This window comes from Neopelma chrysocephalum, unplaced genomic scaffold (assembly GCF_003984885.1).
Source record: "Neopelma chrysocephalum unplaced genomic scaffold, ASM398488v2 Primary Assembly neopelma1_124, whole genome shotgun sequence".
NCBI classification, from domain to species: Eukaryota; Metazoa; Chordata; class Aves; order Passeriformes; family Pipridae; genus Neopelma; species Neopelma chrysocephalum.
In genome coordinates, this window is record NW_020897786.1 from 1125623 (window position 1) to 1145215 (window position 19593).

The 19593-nt window shown below is 51.2% G+C and overlaps 1 long non-coding RNA gene across 13 annotated transcripts in view; it reads left to right on the plus strand.

The window, feature by feature from the left end:
- LOC113974683 overlaps nt 1-19593 on the plus strand; it is a 79149-nt gene that overhangs the window by 42871 nt on the left and 16685 nt on the right. For 10 of the 13 annotated variants that reach the window (XR_003536610.1, XR_003536622.1, XR_003536620.1 and 7 more), the window contains exons 4-11: nt 389-682; nt 6939-7295; nt 7936-8103; nt 12239-12335; nt 12456-12538; nt 13492-14359; nt 15822-15952; nt 16748-16832. This is a non-coding gene — a long non-coding RNA (uncharacterized LOC113974683). Of the gene's footprint in view, nt 1-388; nt 683-6938; nt 7296-7935; nt 8104-8770; nt 9846-12238; nt 12336-12455; nt 12539-13491; nt 14360-15821; nt 15953-16747; nt 16833-19593 lie in introns of all 13 variants that reach the window. The other 3 variants (XR_003536611.1, XR_003536613.1, XR_003536615.1) reach the window with 3 other exon arrangements.

Genomic DNA, 19593 nt, shown 5'->3' on the forward strand with positions numbered 1-19593 from the left:
ACAGGAACAGATCTGGGGAGTGAAACATTTGGTGCTGGTTCACTGTGTGTGTTCTGGGGGGAATTCCTTGGCTTAGGTCTGGTCTGGCTCCGTGGCTTGGAGCATTCAGTAGCAGCTGGGTGTGTTGTGTGGCTCTCTGGAGCTCATCTCATGGCTGAAAGGAATCCAGTTCTGCAGCCTGGATGTGATTGCAGTAAGAGGGAAGGTCAGGAGAGTCACCCCAAGGGGCTCCAGACTGAACCAAACACCGACAGAGGCACAGAGGGGTCAGGGAGCTGGTCAGAGCAGCCTCTCAGTCCTGGAAACAGCAGGTGAAAGTTAATCTGAGCATGCACAGCCTGGTTTATTGTTTTGATAACACATTCACTCTGAAGTGCTGTTGTTCCAGGGAAGCAATACTGTGCAGTCAGGAAGTTGCTTGTTCCATGATTAGCATCGCTGCAGCTCCCGAGGGAAGGGATGGCACTGTCTGGGCAGACTTGGAACCTGCTGAGAGCACTTGCACCTGGTACTCCACCCAGGATCCAGTCTGCAAGTGGAAAAGTTGCCACTGATGACTTGGAATTTAGGAGCCAAGAGCTGCTGTGCTGTGTGGGACTGTCGAGTGAGGGCGGTGAGGAGTGGAGTTCACCCAGCAGCTGTGGCACGAGTGCCCAGCTTGGCTTGGCAGGAAGGTGAACAGGTAAGATCAGCTCCTTCAGTTTATTCTCTGCAATACATTCATTTTTCATCTAGGAAATACACCCCTTGTATCCCACTGCCCAAGCCCACGCGTTCCCTGCATATCCAAACAGCAGATGAATTGTGACAGTTCATCTTCCAAAAGCCAAGGGAGAGGTGGAAAAGGGACCCCTGTGTGTCGGGGCGATGATTGATCCCTGTTTATTTTTGCTCAGATGCCAGGCCGGGGTTTGAAATAGAAAAGCAGGATCCTGTTTTGTGGAGTAACTTTCGAAGGGGGCCCTGAAGGAGGAATGTAAGACAGGGCTGAGGAGATCAGACAGGAACCAGGAGAACAAAAGGCGGCACTGTTGGAGATGTGGGAGTTGGTGCTGGATGAAGCGGGGCCTCCCGCTGTTCGCGGCTCGCGGCTGCCGGGGCCAGGCTGGCATCCCTGAGCAGGGGGAAATGCAGGGAAGAGCTAATCTATCCAAACAGAAGGACAGACTTAGCTTGAGAAGATGAGCATGCTGAGCTGGTTTCTGCTCTGTTACACCCTGAAACCTCGCTGATATCCGTGCAGCTCCCCAGCCGGAACTCGGAGCAGACGGGGGTTCTTTATGCATTTTCTCCAGAGCCAGACTGGTGAGGATTTGGTGAGGACTGGAGAAACTGATACTGAGATTTTCAGCTCGGCAGGAGGGAATCTGTGTTTGCTTAATTTGGGAAGAGACAGTCATATAACTTACAGTATGCGAGGCTTAGGCAGAAATATCCCCCGAGCATCGGGCAGAGTTCGAGGCAGCCAGGAAAAGTCTTTCAGGCTGCCCGAGCTGTTCCACAGTACTTCCTCCATTCCTTCAGATACAAAGAGATGCCTGCTCCAAACAGTCTGTGCAAGGACTAGACTCCAGTCTAGTAATCCAGGGATTCCTACAGCTACATGTAGTCTAACCAACCACTTGTATAATTTTTCCGGAAGGTGAGTTAAAGAGCACCTTCTGGAAAACACCAAACCCCATCATTTCACCTCATTCCCTGGCAGACTCTTCCAGTGCTGCACAGCCTGCACAGCTGTTTCTGTCAGGTTTACTTCAAGGTTAAATGTGCAATCATTGCTCCCCAAAGCCCTCTCCAGCAATTGCCATCCCCTGTATCAGTGCCTGTAGCAGTGACCAGATCCTGCCTCAGTCACGTCCTGGACAAGCCAACAGCCTTGGGCTCCTTCAGGAGCCACAGGACAGCTTCCACTCCCCAGCTTTGCAGAGCTGCTCCTGTGTTTTCCCTTTCTCCATGAAGGAAGGAACTCAGCCTGAATATGGCCTTCCAGCAGGTTGTTGGAGCTGTGTGCCAGAAGGGATCATCCATTGTCCCTTCCAAACACCCAGGGATCAGAGTCCCCCCTTTGTGGCAGCTTTAGGGCTACAGCAGATCCCTGTGATGTCTTCCAAGTCCTTTTCCAAACAATTCCTTTCTGAGGCAGCGTCCTGTGAGTGTAACCTGCATTTCTGGTTTCAGATGTCTTACCTTGCATTTGACTTTTTAAATCATGTTTCACTGGCATGTGGCCAAGTCTCAGTCATGTCAGATCCCACTGTATTGATAGTCCAGTCCTGCTTCTTGTTCCCCTCCCACCAATCTTGTTGGCATCTGCAAACTTCCCCACAACAAGGATTTATCCAGAGTCATTTAGATCATTGATAAAAATATTGAAGAGAACAGTACTGGGAGTTTCTCTCTCCTTTTATCCCAGGTATTTTTACCCAGTGTAATATTGCTGTATGTTTATTGAGTTGTGGCTATTGGAACATCCAGTAAATATGCCTTTGAAGAACAGCCAGTTTCCAGGAATGCTTTCCACCTTAAATATATATTCCCAGCCCATTATGCTGGCAACTGACGTTAAGGTTTGGGAAGCCAGAGGTGTTAAATGCATAGGGGTGTGTGTCACTGCTGGTGCCAGGTGTTTGCACAAGTGTAACCAGGTCATGCCCTGTGGCGTGGAGGCAGCTCGCTGGTTTTTGGATCAGGAACTAACTCCTTGGCCTCCCAAGGTCCAGCAGAAGGGTTTCCCATGTGGATTGCAGCAGTTTCTGGGCTGAAGGTGGTGTTTCAGAAGAGCTCCTGTTCCTGGCTTTGTGAGGTGCCTGGGAGCTGATCTGGGCTGCAGCTCACCCCAGCCGTGCACCTTTGCCTTGTGCCATCGTGTGACAGCCAGGCTGGACACTGTCCTTGTGGGGATGACCACCTCAAAAACTCTTAATGCACATTTGGGATGTTTCTTTTCAGTTGCCAACCTGGCACTGAACCCAGGAGGGAGCAGGGCTGCTCTGATTGCCCTGCAGTGACCTGGATCTGCAGGGTTATCCAGAGCCAGTCCAGGTGTGCACAGGTCGGTGCATTCCCAGCACAGCAGTGCAGGCACCAGTGGGGCAGGAAGATTGCCACAAAAGATACCTTGCCACCAACAACTCTTTTTATGGGTTGTTTAGGACCTCTAAAGGGTGCAGCCCAGGAGCTCATTTAGATCACAGGTTATGAGGTTACAAACCCAGGGAATTGTTTATAAATATCCCCTTCACCCTCCAAATCCCAAATCCCAGAGCAGCTCTGGGAGGTGTGGGTGTCCTAGAATCTGGCTTCACACTGGCAGAGGTTTAGGTGGGATATGGGGAAGAAGTTCTTGGCTGTGAGGGTGGTGAGGCCCTAGCACAGGTTGCCCAGGGAAGCTGTGGCTGCCCCATCCCTGGAAGTGTTCAAGGCCAGGCTGAACAGGGCTTGGAGCAACCTGGTCTAGTGGAAGGTGTCCCTGCTCATGGCAGGGGGTGGAATGAGATGAGCTTTAAGGTCCTTTCAACCCAAACCAGTCTGGGATTCTGGGATTCTATGATTTTGTGGCTCTAGGATTCTGTGATCTGCCCCTTTTGCAGCACTTCCCAAGAGGAGAGGTGTCACTGTTGGTGGTCCGGACAAGGACAGCTCTTGTGCCAGCAGCTGTGTAGCAAATCTCTATGCAGAAATGCATCCCAAAATCTCAGATCTGGCCAAATATCCCCAGGCTGGTACAGCAGAGCACGAAGGAAGTGGCTGATATTCAGAACTTGGTCTTTAGCTGCACAGGAGCTGAAAGCACGGGCACGTCTGTGCCTCTGGGAGAGAGGCCCGGGAAGCAGAGCAGCCTTTGGCACAGGAACAGCAGCTCCCCCGTGCAGAGCTGGAGGCAGAACAGTCATTATGAGCAGGAGGTGACTTGGCCTTCAAGGAGACACAGGAGCTGCTCTGGTTTGCAGAGCCTGGGTCTCGAGTCCTGATCTCACCGTGGGGTTGGCTGGGGAGCTTGGCACTGCCAGTGGGAAAAAGCCATGCAAAATAAACAAAAGAGAGTCCCTTTGACAGGAATCAAGGAATTCTGACTGTGCACAATATCATCCAACTGCTTCATTTCGGGGCTATTGCTCATGGCTTAGAGGCAGGAGGAAATAAGGGAAGGCAGCTCCTGCTACACTCAGCTCAGTGTGGCCTGGGAAAGCCTTGGGCAGCCTATCCCCCATCCCTGTCTGCTTTTCATTATTGTTTTTATAGCCAGAAATAAGAGCTTTATTGGCTTTATTCATCTCCTGTCAGATGCCCAATCAACATCTGGCAACGCAGCAATTCCCAGAAAGTGCTGACCTAGTGAGAGCCAGCGGAGCAGGAGGTGTGGAGGAAGGTCTCCATCCCCCTTCCCATCCCTGACTGCCCTTTTAATTATCTTCCCAGCCAAAGTGGGATGTGTACCCTCACCTCACCCTTGCTGCCTGCCTGGAGTTCAGAACACCAGGCTCATGGGATTTCCTGGGCTTGGAAGGCACCTGAGGAAACATCAGTATGGAAACAGGGGCAGGAGCAGCTGAGCAGGAGCCAGGGCATCCTAAAAACTGCTCCCAGGCTGGAGCTGGCCCATGAATGGGGCAGAGACTGGACAAAGGGATCAGAAAGGAGCTGATCCATTGCTTTGTGCAGGGCCTGGCCAGTGTCAGAGGGATGCACATGACAGGGCAGAGGAGCTCAGCTCTCCCTCCTCCCATTTGCCTGTTTGCCTTTGCACAGGACTCAGAACTTAGGCATGAAAATACAGGGATTTTTGGTAGCTTCCTGCAAGTGAGAGGATCTTAAGATCCAGCAGAAGATTGACTAGAGAGGGACCCATTTTTTTTACTTCAGTGCACATTGGACTCATAATAAAATCGGGTGTAACAAGCCAGAGGCAAGTTCTGTTCCATTCAGAGATTAGCCCGAGTTGTGGCTGCTCCAGCAGGTCCAGCAGGTTCCCTGTCAGATCCCTGGGCTCCCACACTGGATCTCTTGAGCCCCCTTTTCCCACATGGTCCCACCCTGACTTCTCCCGTGGGTGTGGGTGGCTTGGTTTGTGCTCAGTTGTGGTACCTGCCCTTCCACATCTTGGCTTTCCTTTGCTCCCCATCTCCTACATCCAGCTCCAGCCAGTTGGTCAGGGCAGTTCCTCCCCCTTCTCTGCCAGGGTCTCCTCCCCACATTTTGGTCTGGTTTTGCTGCCCACCTCCATGGGAAGTTCCCTCCTGTTCCTGTGGCAATCCTGTCCCTCTGGTTGCTGTCCTGTCCTGTTCCAGCTGCTGCCCAGCTCTGTGAGTGCTCTCCTGCCCACAGATCCTCTGTGGGCTCTATGGCCCCTCTGTGAGCCCTTCCCAAGCCTCCACACTGAGACACCATCTAACCAAGGCCACTTTGTGGCTGCAACTGGTTTTGTCACCTTGTGCCTAAGGAGCCTTCGGTGCCCATGAGGAGTGGAGCGGGTTCCCCCTTCCTCCTGCCCAGAAGTGGAGCTTCTGGGGGAGATGTAGCCAGGGCAGATAGTCTTTGGCACTCCTTTGGAAAAGCTGTACCCCAGCATGGTCTTGGCTATTCCCCTTGGAGTAGCAAACCCTGCCATGAAACAAGGACTCAGACCCTTGTAGCCCAACACGACGCCGGGTGCTGGGAGACGGGTCCCATCCTGCCCATTTTTGGGATGTGCAGGCACCCCGGAGCTGGGTGTCATTGCTTGTTCTGTGCTCCAGACCCTCAGTGAGAGGTACAGCTCCCTTAGAGAAAGGGTCCCACTGAACTGCCTCATCAGCTGCCCACTCATGTGAGCAAATGCCACCAGTGCGAGCCGAGGCACCGCAATCCAGCCCATAATGCTCCTTTAAAGACATTTCAGCAGCTCAATTAAGTTTCCACTTGTGTGTTTTCTTTCTCCCCGCTTTGCTTTCATGGTCATTTAAAACAAATAAAGTGAGCAGAACACGGCAGCGTGATAACCACCCTTTAATTCCCTTCCCACGGGTCTCCCGATTATTTGGTGATTCAGCGGCAGCGGGGGGAGCATTTACAGAGGGGAAGGCGGGAGCTTCCCACAGGGACGCAGCTCGCAGCCCAGGGCCCCCGAGCCTCGGGGAGGAAGTACGTGCCTGGGGTTTTCCCTCTGAGCCCCGTGGATGCGGTGAATGCCGTGCAGAGCCCGGGCCCTGCAAGAGCAGCGGCCCCGCTCTCAGTGCCCTCGTTGTTCTCGCATTGTGCGCTGGGGACGGGACCCGTGCTCAGGATGTATTTCACGCTTCTGTGCAAACACAATATGAGATGAAGAATTCATACCCTTGCACAAGGAGACCAGAGTGTATTTTCTCATAATAAGGAAAAGCAGCCAGATCAGAGCCTGCCAATTCCTGCCCCGTGCTCCCGCCTTCCCTTGGAACTTCAAACAAGCCTGTGCTTTTACACTGGCGCAGAGAAGTGTATTACGTTTCTTTAAAACCCAACACAAATCCTTTTGGATCTTTTTTTACATTATTCTCCCCACCTCTGTCTTGGTAGGTGACTTTTCCAGCCCTCCCCCACTTGGTCTGTTGGGTCAGAGTGGAGGTAAAGGAGAATTCCATGTGTTTTGTGTGTGTGAACAATTAATAGTGGTACGGTGTCTTGCTGGAAGAGGGTGTAAAACACACCCCAGGAGGGGAAAAGTAACCAGCCTGCTGAACGCTCCGGAGCTTTTCCTGTGCTGTAGGCAAACACTATGTGGGGGTTGGTTTGCTTATTCATCAGCTGCAGTAAATAACGGGCCTCACCTTGAGCTCTCCTTGAGCCACTTCTCCTCCCCAGCCCCCCGGCTGGCAAGGAAAGGGAATATTTACTGTCCTTTGGGTGACAGACTGGGGGTTTATAGCTGTTCACATTTTAGCTTTAAAGCTCTGTTTTGTTCTCTGTGGCTTTGTCTTCCCCAGCACCTGAAGCCTCTTCTGGAGTGTCCAGCCTGACATGGAGACTGAGCCCTGACCGTGTACTGAGCCCATCATTCCCACATCCCAGCCAGGCACTGTGCATGGAGGTGCTGCTCTGGGCAGGACACAGGATGCACCTGAGTCACTTCAGACATTTATAATCTGATCCCTCAGAGCAGCACCGTCAGCAGCTTTTCCTCCCCCTCGTGCAGTACCCGGAGACGTGTTCCCATCCCTGGGCACCTTGGAAGTCCCAACAAGCCACGAGTGGCCAAGACCTGCCGAAGCCTGTTGATCCAGACACTGGATTCCTAAAACCTTTGCTTTCCCCAACACCTTCATAAAGTGTCCTGAATTAAGGTGATTCAGGGAGCACATTTCCAGACTGTCAGAGAGCTGCATCCATCACTACCCTGAACATGCACCAGATTGTTAATGCTCCAGGCCAAATACCACGTCTTTTTTAATGCCTACCAAATGCAATGTGCGCTGCTGGCTTTATATTTATAATAATTATTACAGGAACGGCAGTACCCACATTCCTATAGGCTGAAAGTGGCCAGGAACAGACAAAAAAAATGATTCATTGTTCCAATTAATGCTGGAGCTCGCACTGGTGATTAATTAGCCTGGCGATAGTGCCATGCAAAAGATCAGGGTGAGAATTAATAGGGAGACACGTGCTGACTTTTAAGAGGGTTCCACCAGTGTTTGGTGCCCTTCCTTGGGCTGCCTCAGCCCGTTAATTAGAGGCACCGGCGCGGGCTCGCTCCGCACCGACAGACCCAACGGCCGGTGGGGCGGAATATTTATAGGACAGTGTGCAGCAGAAAACTTCAGGACTAAATTCCCATCCAGGTCTCTAAATATAATTTTGAAATGTCAGAGACGCTGGGAAGAACGGTGGCGCCGCACGAGGTTGCTGTCAGGGAGAGGCAATAGTGTGCCAGATTTATACTGGGCTGAACAGGCAGGTGACTTTTCAGCTCCTGTGTTTCAGGGAGCCTGAAGTGCTCTGATGGACCTGTTCCACCTGGTGGGAGGCAGAGAATCCAGTGCTGCAGCCTCGTGCACCTCACTTGGATGGGTGAGATGGAGCAGGGGCAGCTCCCAAGAGCCTGCGAGTCCCCACGAGGCACAAACCACTCTGAAGCACCAGCCTTTGAAGGTGAGCCCTCTTGGCAAAGTTTCTCCTCCAGGTTTTATCCATCACTCCTTCTGCTGCCTCATTATCTTTCCCTTCTGCATATTGGTCCTCCCACTACCCCAATTCATTTTTCCCAGTTGCAGCAGCTATTGACTGGTCTGTAGGGATGGGGTGTAGCCAGTCCTGCCCCGGCTGCGCCCGAATCGCTGACGGGGCCGATCGCTCTGATCACACATCAATCTGAGAGCACAGGCAAAGTTCCATCCTGCTGAATTAATTGTTAGGAGCTGCAACCCCAATGTCTTGGTAAATAAAATATTTTAATCTCCAGGGGCCTCCCTGGAGAGAGTGGAATAAATACATCAATATGTAAATGGATCCACAAGAGGAGGATGAACTGGGACTTTGCAAAACTGATAAAGCATCTTAGGAGACGTGTTGTCACTGCACTTCGTGCATATTCTGATGAAGCAGACAGAGAGGCTGGATCTGAGCCTGGGTTGGGTGGGGGGAGGAATGGAGGGAGGGAGTCGTGTGGGCACCAGCACACCGTGACTGAAATTCTTGTATGGATTGATTTGACTCAAATATATTCCGAGGCTCATCTAATTGCTCCTTTAGTCTCAGGCTTTGATTTTCCTGTTGTTTTCACATCTCTCTTGCTGAGTCTTTCCTGCATTTCAAGCAGCCTGGTTGGGGCAGTGTCCAGACCAAGCTGCCCCTCTGTGTGACCAGGAGTCAGTACCTGTCCTTGCTGAGCCCTTTCACAGAGCCTCTGCAGCAAAGTGGGCACAAAGAGTGAAGGACAGTGAAGGTCAGGCTTTTCCTCTATCAGTGTTTTCTCTGTGTAACAGCCTTGGGGGTTATTTTGGAAAACAAAGCCTGAAGCTTTTGGGACACCTCATTCATGATGAGCCCGTGCTGGTGTGACCCCCATGGGAGATCTGAGGGAGCTGGGGGAGAGCACTTAAACAAAACACGAGCAGGAGAAGGTGCAGTGACCAGTTTGCTCGCGTGCATCCTGCAGGATCCTGCCTGGCTCTCCCTCACCTCTCCTGCCCTTTGCCCTGTGCTGTGTTACCCCCTTCCTGGGAATCGCCGCTCTCCGGCATCGCCGCCACATCCCACGGCACGGGTGGGAACACAGAGGCTCTGCTCCCAAACAGCGGCTCACCTGCGCCGTGTCAGGCAAGAGCAAACCTGTCACCCACCTCGGGCACCCGGGCGCGTCTCCAGTGATTTCCAGGGCGAGGCGAGCGGGAGAACCCTCCCACCGCGCTGCCCGGGGCGCTGCCTCCCTGTCCGCGGGCTCAGCTCCAGCCCTTGTTTTGCAGCGCGCACGTGGAATTTTATCACCTTCAACAATGGAATCTGTCACCTTCAAGCTGCCTTATTGTAATCTGGGGATTTGTGCCCCGGCCCTGTAACAGGGGCTGGGCTCCTGCCACAGAGCACCGCGTCCCTCCCTGTGCCATTGCTAACGCCTGTGGGCCGACGGCGGGAACTTTAGGGACATATTTGGGCTTGTTTCCTCACCGGGATCAGATCCTTAATTGATCTGTCTTCTTTCCTTTCTCTCTCTTTGCCTCCTTCTGCCTCACGTGCATCTCAATCCCCGTCTTCTGATCTGCTTCACCACCCCCTCCGGCTCTGAGAATAAATCCCATCAGACCTGCGGTACAGCCAGGATGCAGGAGGGGATCTGGCATTTTAAAGAAGCATAAGTACGTGTTTTAAACGATGGCACCTTCATGTTGCATCAAGTATAAAAGCACAGGTGTTTGAGTCATTGGCTGGTGGATCTTCTCTGTGAGAAAGCGATTTGATAGTAAAGGGAGTGGTGCCTCCTCAGCAGACGGGGCTTGGATGTCACAGCCCTTCAAGTGGGCTGTTGTGGGAGCCTCTTTGTGGGCAGTTTGGGAACCTTGGTAATAAATTTACTTTGATTCATCTGCTTTAATGATCTGCTAAGATCAGAATACTTGCTGCATTTCTCTAGCTCCCATTGTAGCTGCATTTTTGCTTTAGGGGCTGAGTAGTTCCCTCTGAAATGCAGTTATGTACATTTGCATATGCATTTGTATGGGCTAATTATAAACTCACCGTCAGCGCTGTGATCCTGCACAGCAAAAGGGTTGTCCCCGTTTGGAACTGTCTGCTTTGGTGCAGAAATCAGAGGGGTTTTTTTGTAAAATCATTTGGCCACATCTTTGGGGCTTAGATTTTCAGCGAATAATCAATACCCTCAACAAAAGATTTAAACAAAAAAAAAAGGTGTTCATTGAAGTTTCTCCGCAGGAAAAGATCGATAACATGTATTATTAAATATAAAGAGACTTATGTCTCGAGTTCCATCACACCACAGCTTATAATAACCCTTCAGAAGCTCGAAGCAGGGCTTTTTTTCATTAAACAAAACATTATGTTCCCCTGCTGCCATCATTCCGGCAGCATATTGGAAGGTGCCTGTGCCCAGCAGCTCTGGCCTGGAGGGCTGTGCTCACCCCTGCCCGTCGATGCCGTGGGTTATTTCATAAAAACAGAAATATTTATTTCCAAAGTGGATGTTTAAGAGGTGTCAGCATGTGAACAGTGGCAGGGAAGCGTGTTTTCTGGGTGGCAGTTTTAAACATCTGCCTCCTGAGCATCTCAGCAGGAGATGGGGACTTGGAGAGTGACTAGGGGTGCAGTTGGTGATGGTGCAGCTCACACCCAAGTCTCCCACAGCCAGTGGTCCCGACCCTGACCTGTCCCCTCTCTCTCCATGCACTTGGACATTTTAGAGCATGATAGTGGTCTCTAGGACTGGGAATACAAGGATTTCCAGCACCACTGGTGAGGAGCTGGGGCAAACCCCTCATTACTCTGCGTCCCTCCATCGTTGGGTGTTCCAGAAGTGGGACTCGCAGGCCAGCGCTCCGAGGCAGCCAGGAAGGCTTGGAATAAAGAAGTGCTTCAGTCCTGTTTTCATTCCCCATGGCCAGGTTCCAATATCCAAATTGGGATTACCAGAGTGAAGTACAGTTGGGTTTTGCCTCTGCCGACCTTCAGCAGCAGCTGTTCCAGCCCTGGGTCCTTGGAGAGCTCTGGGGATGCACCTCTGTGTGATGTGTCAGGCTGATATTCCTGCCTCCAACCTGTCCAAAGCCAGGACTGACATACCCAACTGCAGAGGTTTTGTGGCAAGCCAATGGAAACCTTTTCTCCAGCACATACAGATTTGTTTTGCAGGGCAAAAATAAGCAGCAATGCAAATATCATTCTCTGTTTTGTTTCCCCTGTCTTTTTTCCCCCTTTGCTTCAGGAAAGCAGGAAGAGGCGAGGAAGGATTGACACCCTATCCTGCCGAGGGCCTTTGCTGAGCTGCCTGCTGGGAGCACTGGCTGTGTGTTTTCTCTGTAGGTAGGAGCTCTTTTCATTTTCTCGCTGCCTCGCAAGTCGCACCGAGGTGCCTGGAGAAGGATTTGCTGCTTGCTTATGAAATCCATTCTCCCTCGAGGATCTGCTCTTTCCAGCTTGATAAACTTCTAATTCTCACTGTCTAATAACACCGAGGGACTGTGTTTTGTGCCTCGATGAGGATTTTGTGACTGATGTTCATCGGCGCTTGCAGGAGACCAGTAACCTCATTTCATTTTTGACAGAACATCGGGACAAGAGCTCTGGCTCCTTCCCCCTTCTTGGTCAGGTATAAATGAAAGAGAAAGTGAAGTGGATCTGATCTGTCCAGATCTGCTCTCTCACCGTGTTGCTCAACTGCTGACACTGTGTCTGCCCCACGTGGCTCGTGGACACGTGGTCAGAGGACACGCTCGGCTTATTTCTGCTATCGCTGTGTTATCTTGTTTTTATTCTTGGTTCTCTGCACTGTCTGGGATGTTTGGAAGGAGCTGCTGTAACTTGGCGTGGGAGTAGATGGCTTAAATATTACCTCACAGAGTCCATGTGAATTTAGAGTAGATAAGGATTGGACCCCAAATGGCTTTTTTTAACCCATTCCTGTATTTTCTAGTTATTTCCCTCAGCTCTTTCTGATCTATTTCCATCAGATTTGAGATGCTTTATGCTTAGACCAACTTCATCTGTGATACCTGAACAGTTTCTACATGGCCAGTAGAGAGATCTTGCACTTATGCACATGCATGTCCACACACAGGTACCATCTCTGATGAAGGGCTTGTCAACATAAGAAATTCCAGAAATATGAAATAAGAAAAATGCCCACAATGAGGAATTCACAGAAAATACACCAGGTACTATTAACCAAGGTAGCCAGGTGATATCATTCACCAAACTGTGACACTGTTCTCATAGAGTAAATATAATTTCCCTTTAAAAATCCCTTTTCTTTCCTTAGGAGAAAGGACACTTAGAGCACCTGTACTGAGAGGGAGAAGGGGGAGGAGCCTGTGTGCACACCCTGCTTCTCCTGCTGTTACACAGATTCTAAACACAGGTTTGGTTATTCCTACTATATGTTTATTTTTCCTCTCTGCTTTCTTGCTTTGAAGTACCTGCTTGTGTTCTCAATGAATAACAGCTGAGAGATCAGGAAAATGGCTTAAGCATTCAGTGGGCTGGAAGCTGTTTGGATTTCAGACAGTGCCTGGGAGAGAGCTCTGCACAGTGCCTCGCTGCACAACCCTCCTTCTGTCACCGGCCGAGGTTGCCGTCCTTTGTTCCCTCCCTGTAACTCTCCAGAGCCTTCGAGGGAGGGAAAAGAGGGATGAAGGAGGTGACTTTAATTTCTCTTTTTTAAATCCCCCCAAGTCCTCCTTTAAAAAGCCACAGCACAGCCCTTATGGGCCATCTGCCTTTATTTCTCTTGTGCTCCTTGGCTTTGTTCCTCATTTCCCCTCTGTGCCCCTTTGCAAACCTCGGATCCTTGGGAGCCATGAGCAGGACCCAAGTGCCACCCGAAGCTGCAGCTCCCCCTCTGCACTCTGCCAAGGAGGAACTGCCCACAGGACACTCCAGCACAGCCTCTGGAGTTTCTAAAGCCATTTTTGTTCAGAAATTCCTGTTGTTGTTGTTCCTGCTGACCTCAGCGGGCTGTATCTTTTCCAAATGTTTCTGACGTTTCTCACAGGGTAATAATCTATTAATGTCGCAGACAAGGATTCTGCTGACTTCAGTTTGGCTTCTGTTTCCCATTGGATGGGCTCCTCTCTTTATGGGGGAATGCCTCCAGCCAAAAAGAGAGGAAAAAAAACCCCAGCCCTGAGCTAAGTGAAACCAGGCCCGAAGGGAAGCGCTTTGCAGCCGCGTTGCCTCTCGCTGGCTTCTGTTCTGTGCTTGGGGATGTGCCAGACTCCAGTGCCTCCATGCTTTTGATTCCTGTTTATCCCCGGCAACATGATTGTCTGTAATTATATATAATCTCCCCCTTGTTTACTCTTCTTCCTCCAGGTCTGAACACAAGCTCGATGGCAACTCTCAGCTCCGTCTGCCGGGGCTGCAGCTCCAACACTCCTCACCATCCTCCACCTTCTCCTCCAAAGTAACAAAGCCATTGGATTTCCTCCCACCCCTTCCCCGCGCTCCCCCTCCCCCTCGCTGGCACCGGGGTTATTTATACAGAATGTGGAAACAATTTGCAGGAAAGTGAACAATGTAAGCGGGAGTGAGGGAAGGGAGACAAGTTTGTTGTGCACACTGAGAGCCCCAGCGGTGAAACGCTGCTTTTTGGGGGGCTGAGAGAACAGACTGTTTTCCTTTCTTCCTTCTCCTCTCTTTCACCATCTCCCTCAGCTCTTTCCATCTTGCCAGAGTCAGGTCCAAACCAGAGCAACCAGATCTGAGTGCGTGTTTTGGAGGAGGTTCAGGTTGGATCCCTCCCTGCATCCCAGCCCTGTGAGGCGGTGTCTGTGTACTTAATCCTCTCCGAGGTTCTGCTCTCGGATCTTGCTGCTCCTGGATTAGCATTAATGAGGAGCATGTGTGCTCAGAGGTCCTGCTCCAGGCCCCCAGAGCTGTAGCACTGGGCTCAGACACAGCTACTCCAAGGAACAGTTCAGCTGAAACACAACCATTCCTGGGAGTGAACGAGGCAGGAACTTTTTGCAAAGTCTAATTTCGGTCTTTCTCCCCTCACCCACTGAGCATTATGTTTTCAGGACATCCCAGCACCTTGCTGGCTCCAGTGTGAGTGTCTGGGAATCAGGGAGTTTACCTGAGTTCTGCTGGGCTGAGGAAGCTGAACCAGCACTGACTCGGCACTCTGAGCAGATCTGGGATCCTCAGCTCGCACTCTGCACCATGAAGTCCTCAAAAAGAGGTATTCCCAACCCACACACCATTTGGGGAAGGGCCATTGGTGTTGCAGAGCCAAGGAAATGTTATCCCGGGTTGTTGGGGCAGAGCAGCTGCCTCGGCCACAGTGGGTGCCTCAGCCACTCCTCCCCTCCCAGGAGATGCAGCCTCCCTTCCCAACAGCCTCCAGACTTGGGATGGGATCTGTGCAGTTGTGCTGAGCTGGTAGGGCAGGGCCAGGGAGCTGCCAAGTGGAACAGCAGTTCCTCCCTAAACTGGGCACATTCCTGGCTGAGAACTGGTGCAGCAGATCCACTGGCAGAGGGACAGGTGGAAAGAAACATGTGGAGGGCTTTTCCTCCCTGAGAATCCATCCTCTCCACATTCCAGTTCTTCTTGCTCCTCCTCAGTCATTGTCCACACACAGAGGGTGAAGTTTCTGTGGGTGTTTGTTTGTGACATGCCCCATCTGCGCTCCCACGTGGAATGACAGGGATCTCTGGCCAGGCTGGCCCTCCCAGAGCCCCTGGCACAGCAGAGACCATTCCAAATGCTGCTGCTGTTCCTTTAGCCAGTTCTTGGCTGGAATAACAACTCCAGGTGTGAAGGGCAGAACGAGAGGGAGCAAACACACTTTGGCCACCGATGTTTTGTGATTGGGGCAGTTCAGCTCTTTGGGCTCTTTTGATTTTCACTGACTCTGAGAAGGGCCCAGGAACAGCAACAACTTCTGTTTTCTTTCCCCAGCCAGACACCAACACTGCACTGGGAGGCTGCAGCTGGGAACAGGCAGGACCCGGACACAGCAGTGCAGGGCTGGGGCCCGACAGAGCCATGGGGATCCCGGTTCCCACTCCAGCCACACCATGTCCCTGATCCACAACCTGTCTGTTTCCCATCGTGCAGCTCCTGGCAGGAGCCTGGCAGTGTCTGCAGCCTGCCCAGACATGTTGCACACTGTGCTTGGCTGTCTGGCAAAGAGCTGGGATACGGAGAGTGCTTTGAATCCATCAGCCTCCGGAGAGAGAAGCCTCCCCAGCGCCTCTGGCAGCCCTTGCAGGCCCAGGCCATGAGGACAGCACCTCCGGGTTGCAGGGCAATCTCTGGGCACCCCACCGAAGGCTTCAGGGCACACAGACATTCCCAATCTCTTTCTGGCTCCCAAGGGTCCTCCCTGACTCCTGGAAAAATGTAGCCTTGAGTTAAACTGCGTGGAGAGCTGTCAGCAGCAGCACAGGTTTGGGCAAAGTGGAGGCTTGTAGCTCCTGCAGAGGCCTTAAACTGCAGAGACCAGAGGGATCAGGGTAATTTCAGGGAAGCAGCCATAGGAATGATTGTGCTTTTCCCCTTCTGGTTCTAAATGTTCAAATTCTCATAAAATTATGAGAGAAACTGTCCTTGGAATGACTGTGCAGCTGAAAACATCACTGGCTTTTTGGAATTTCCTCTTTCATCTGGTTCTTTTTTTTTTTTTTAATTATTTTTAGGTTCTTTAGATGAGAACAGATTTGTATTCCTCTCTTCCTGCTGCTCACTTACCACCTGAAATCCTCGGCTGCTCCTTGCAGTTCCCACCACAACGGCGAGCGATATCCCGGGCGGAGCGTTCGAGCTCCAGGTGAGGGGGAAGCAACAGCAGCAGATGGGCTTGTAAACAGCAGAGCTCTGGCTCTGCCACAGAGGCCCTGTTGGAGCGGGGAGGAGCGGGATGGTCGGTAAACACGGAGCCGTTTTCATTGTCTGGGCTGCGATGTGTCCGTGTGGGGAGGGGAGGGCGGTGCCGGCACAGCGGCCCTCGCGTCCTGGCACAGTCGGTCATTCCCAGCGCGACCTGCTCGTGTTGGAACTTGCTGCAAATTGGAGAAGACAGGAAAGCGGGGTACGTTTTCCAGCATCAGGGAATTTGTGGGTGATGAAAACAAGATTTCCAGCAGCCCTTTTGCACTAATCTTGGTTTCTACAGGGGTATCCTATGGTTTTCCTGCCCTTCTTCCCTTCCCTTGAATTCCTCCTGAAACTGTCAGTCAGTCAGAGTTGGGAGTAACTTCACTGATAGAAAATTCCCACGAATCACCTGAAAGTTTGCAGCTGGATGGAGGAAAAAGAAACTCAGAGTAGAGTCCCCACTGGTGAGAGAAAAAAGGCAGGCTAAGGAGGCTCATTTCCAGAGTTTATTGAGCCCAGAGGGATTTCTAGAGACCACGTGGTGTCAGGTGTAGAAGAAATGAAGGATGATAACCAGTGTGGAAGAGCAGAGCAGCCCAGAACTCCCACAGCCCAGCCAGGCTCCAGAAATGTTGGAGAGGCTTCAACAGCACTTTAATGTGAAGCTGCTGGCCAAGAGCAGCCCCTCCACCTTGTTCTGTCAAGAAAAGGTCCTGATTCGTGTCATGTGTGTTCTTTCCCTGGACAGGGAGACTCTGCAGATCCTGTGGAGTGCAGGAGTCACAGAGAACAGAGACTGATGACAGATGGCTCCAGGCTGGGATTTTGGAGAGGTCTGTGCTTGATCCAGGATTGAAGGGTTGGTGTTTCTATTTTTTTTGAGATTGGGAGAGGAGAGGTTACTGAGTCCTTGAGTCTTAATGTAAAATGATTAGAATCTGGAACAGATTCCAAAATAGACATTTAGGGACAACTGAATGCACAAAGCAGCTTGGATACCTATCATTGGAGTTCATCCAGTCCTGGATAAAGCCTCTGAAACAGGCAGTGCTTTAGCAAAGTACATATGTCTGGGGACTCAAAATACAAGGAAAAATTATGAGCGGAAGAGATAACACTTTCTCCATTTCTTAGAAAGGGAGAAAATGCCAAAAAGTTATTAATTTTATTCCCAAGACTCTCTCAGCTGGACAAGGATCCAAGGTTAAGGTGATCCCCATAACCTGACACTTGCAGAATAAGTGGGCTCACTGCATCCTGGCACGAGCAGTTCTGGCATTTCTAGGGAGATCTCTTATCCCAAGTAATAACTTCAGAGGTTAATTGGAGTCTGGAAATGAGTTTATTTGGTAGGTGGGCTAGAGGGGGTTTAATTATGTGTTCGAATCAGTGTTGCTTCAAGCATTAATTTTGCCTGGGAAAGGAAGGTGTAATGTCAGGAATGACACTTTCACACTGCTTAGACTGGGAGAGAGTGGGGGACTGGTGAGAGCTTGGGGCCTGAATGGCAGATGAAAATGAGCTCTGATTAAAAGCATCTCTTTTGTTTGTTTTGGGCCAAAAATCCCTGGGCTCTGTGTAAGGCCTGGTTCCCTCACTCAGCAGTTTCTGGACAGTCAGGCTGTCAGAAGGAATCTCTCTGAAATACATGTCTGATTTCTTTTTTTGGCCCTATTTCTCTCTTCTGCTTTGTGTCGTATTCTCCTCACGGCTTTCCAGAGCAGAGTTACTCTTCCACTTGTTCCCTTTTGCCTCCTGCTGAGCCAGTTCCTTTATTTTCCACCATAATTTGTACTGTAGTCACTCCCAGAATCTGGGAAATCATCCTCAGAAGTCTCCCCGTCTCCTGAGCTTACTGCCAGCTCTCCCACTAAAGCTTTTAATTCTTTGTTATAAAGAAGAATAAAAGGCCAGGAAAGTGCACCACGACACCCATTCAGGTGCCATTACCCTGTAATTCTTTCAAAACTCCGTGTGCATTTATAGTCACTGGGAAGTGCTGGAGTGGGAAGCCTCTGGACTAAATCAGTGCGAGCACATGAAAGAGAACAAGTCCCACATGGGGCAGTGGGTTCTGGGCTGGGTTTGATCCCTGACTCGCTCCGAGGGCTCAGGGAAATCACTTTCCTCCTCTGAGCATCTGTTTCCACTCCCCACCTCTGGCTGTGTCCCTGTTTGGACAAGGAGCTCCCTGGGACACAGCACCTCATGTGTGGAGATGGAGCCTCAGTCAATGGAGCCTGTGAGGAGCAGGGAACACAAACTGGGATGGAAGGTATGTCCAGGCAGCAGGGCAGGACTCCCAGACAGGGCTGGAACCCTGCGTGCTGGGAGCCATCGCTGGTCCCACTCCTTGGTTTCTCTCCACCAGCCAGCAAAGCACCCACCAGTTCCAGCTGCAGTGGTGAGGTGAACTGGCACATCCCCAGTTCCACTGGGGAATGGTGTGAAATCATTAAACTCATTTTGCAAACTCCAGCAGTGCCCAATGGGATCAATCATCCTGCCTGGAACTGCCTCATCTCCCCACAGGTGAAAACCTCCTTGTGGCTCCAAGCCTCTCCATCCCATCCCATCCCACCCCACCCTATCCTATCCCATCCCATCCCATCCCATCCCACCCCACTCTATCCCATCCCACCCCACTCTATCCCATCCCACCCCACCCCACCCTATCCCATCCCACCCCATGCCATGCTGAGCCTGCTCCAATTTGCCAGCAGAACAAGCAAAGCCCTTTCCTCCCTCCCCCCTTGTCTGAGGAGGTGCACACACATCCCCTTGGCTTTCCTTCTTCTCCGCAGGCTTTCCCAGAGCCCCTTCCTCCCGTTGTTTGTTCGTTCCCTGCACTCCATCCCATCTTTTGCCTTCCTCCCTGGTTGGATACAGCATCTCGCTGGTCCTGCTTCACACTCGGAGCAGGGGTATTAGATGGATTCCCCATAGAGTACAAATTGAATGGAGAGAAGTGGCTGCTTTCCCAGCAATAATTTATCTGATTAAAAAAATACTCCCCAAACTCCCCCTCCTCCCTCGGTCCTACACCCCCTCCAAAAAGCACATTGGCACCGGGGCTGGTGTTTGAACTGTGTTATTCAAATTGCTGGAAGGGGGATTTAGATGGGAAAATAACTGTCATAGGAGGGTTCTCGGGGGATTTTCCCCAGAGCGTCAGCGCTGAAATTCGGAACATGGGTTGTTGTGTGGAGGAGGCAGAGAGTAAATAATTCTGAGTCAAGTGCCTCCGTGATTTCTGCCTTTGCCCTCATCTAACAAACACCTTGCACAGATGCACACACGGTGCTCACACACGTTTTCCCATCACACAGGTTCCATGGAGGAGCTGTTAGCAGGAACTCCAAAGCACACCAGGCTGCTCTGCTGCTCCCTGTCTCCTCTCTTTTGTTTGCCTTACCTCAGGCTGATTCCAAATGAAAGAAGGAATATGCTCCCTAAAATGCCTCTCTCCTTGTTTGTCACCTGCACAGGGTTCATTACTTCCAATCCAGCCCGATCCAAGGCTGGTCATTTTCTTCTTCCACCGGAGCCAACATTCCTGTTGTAACTGGGGGATGGAAAAGTCACCCCAACATT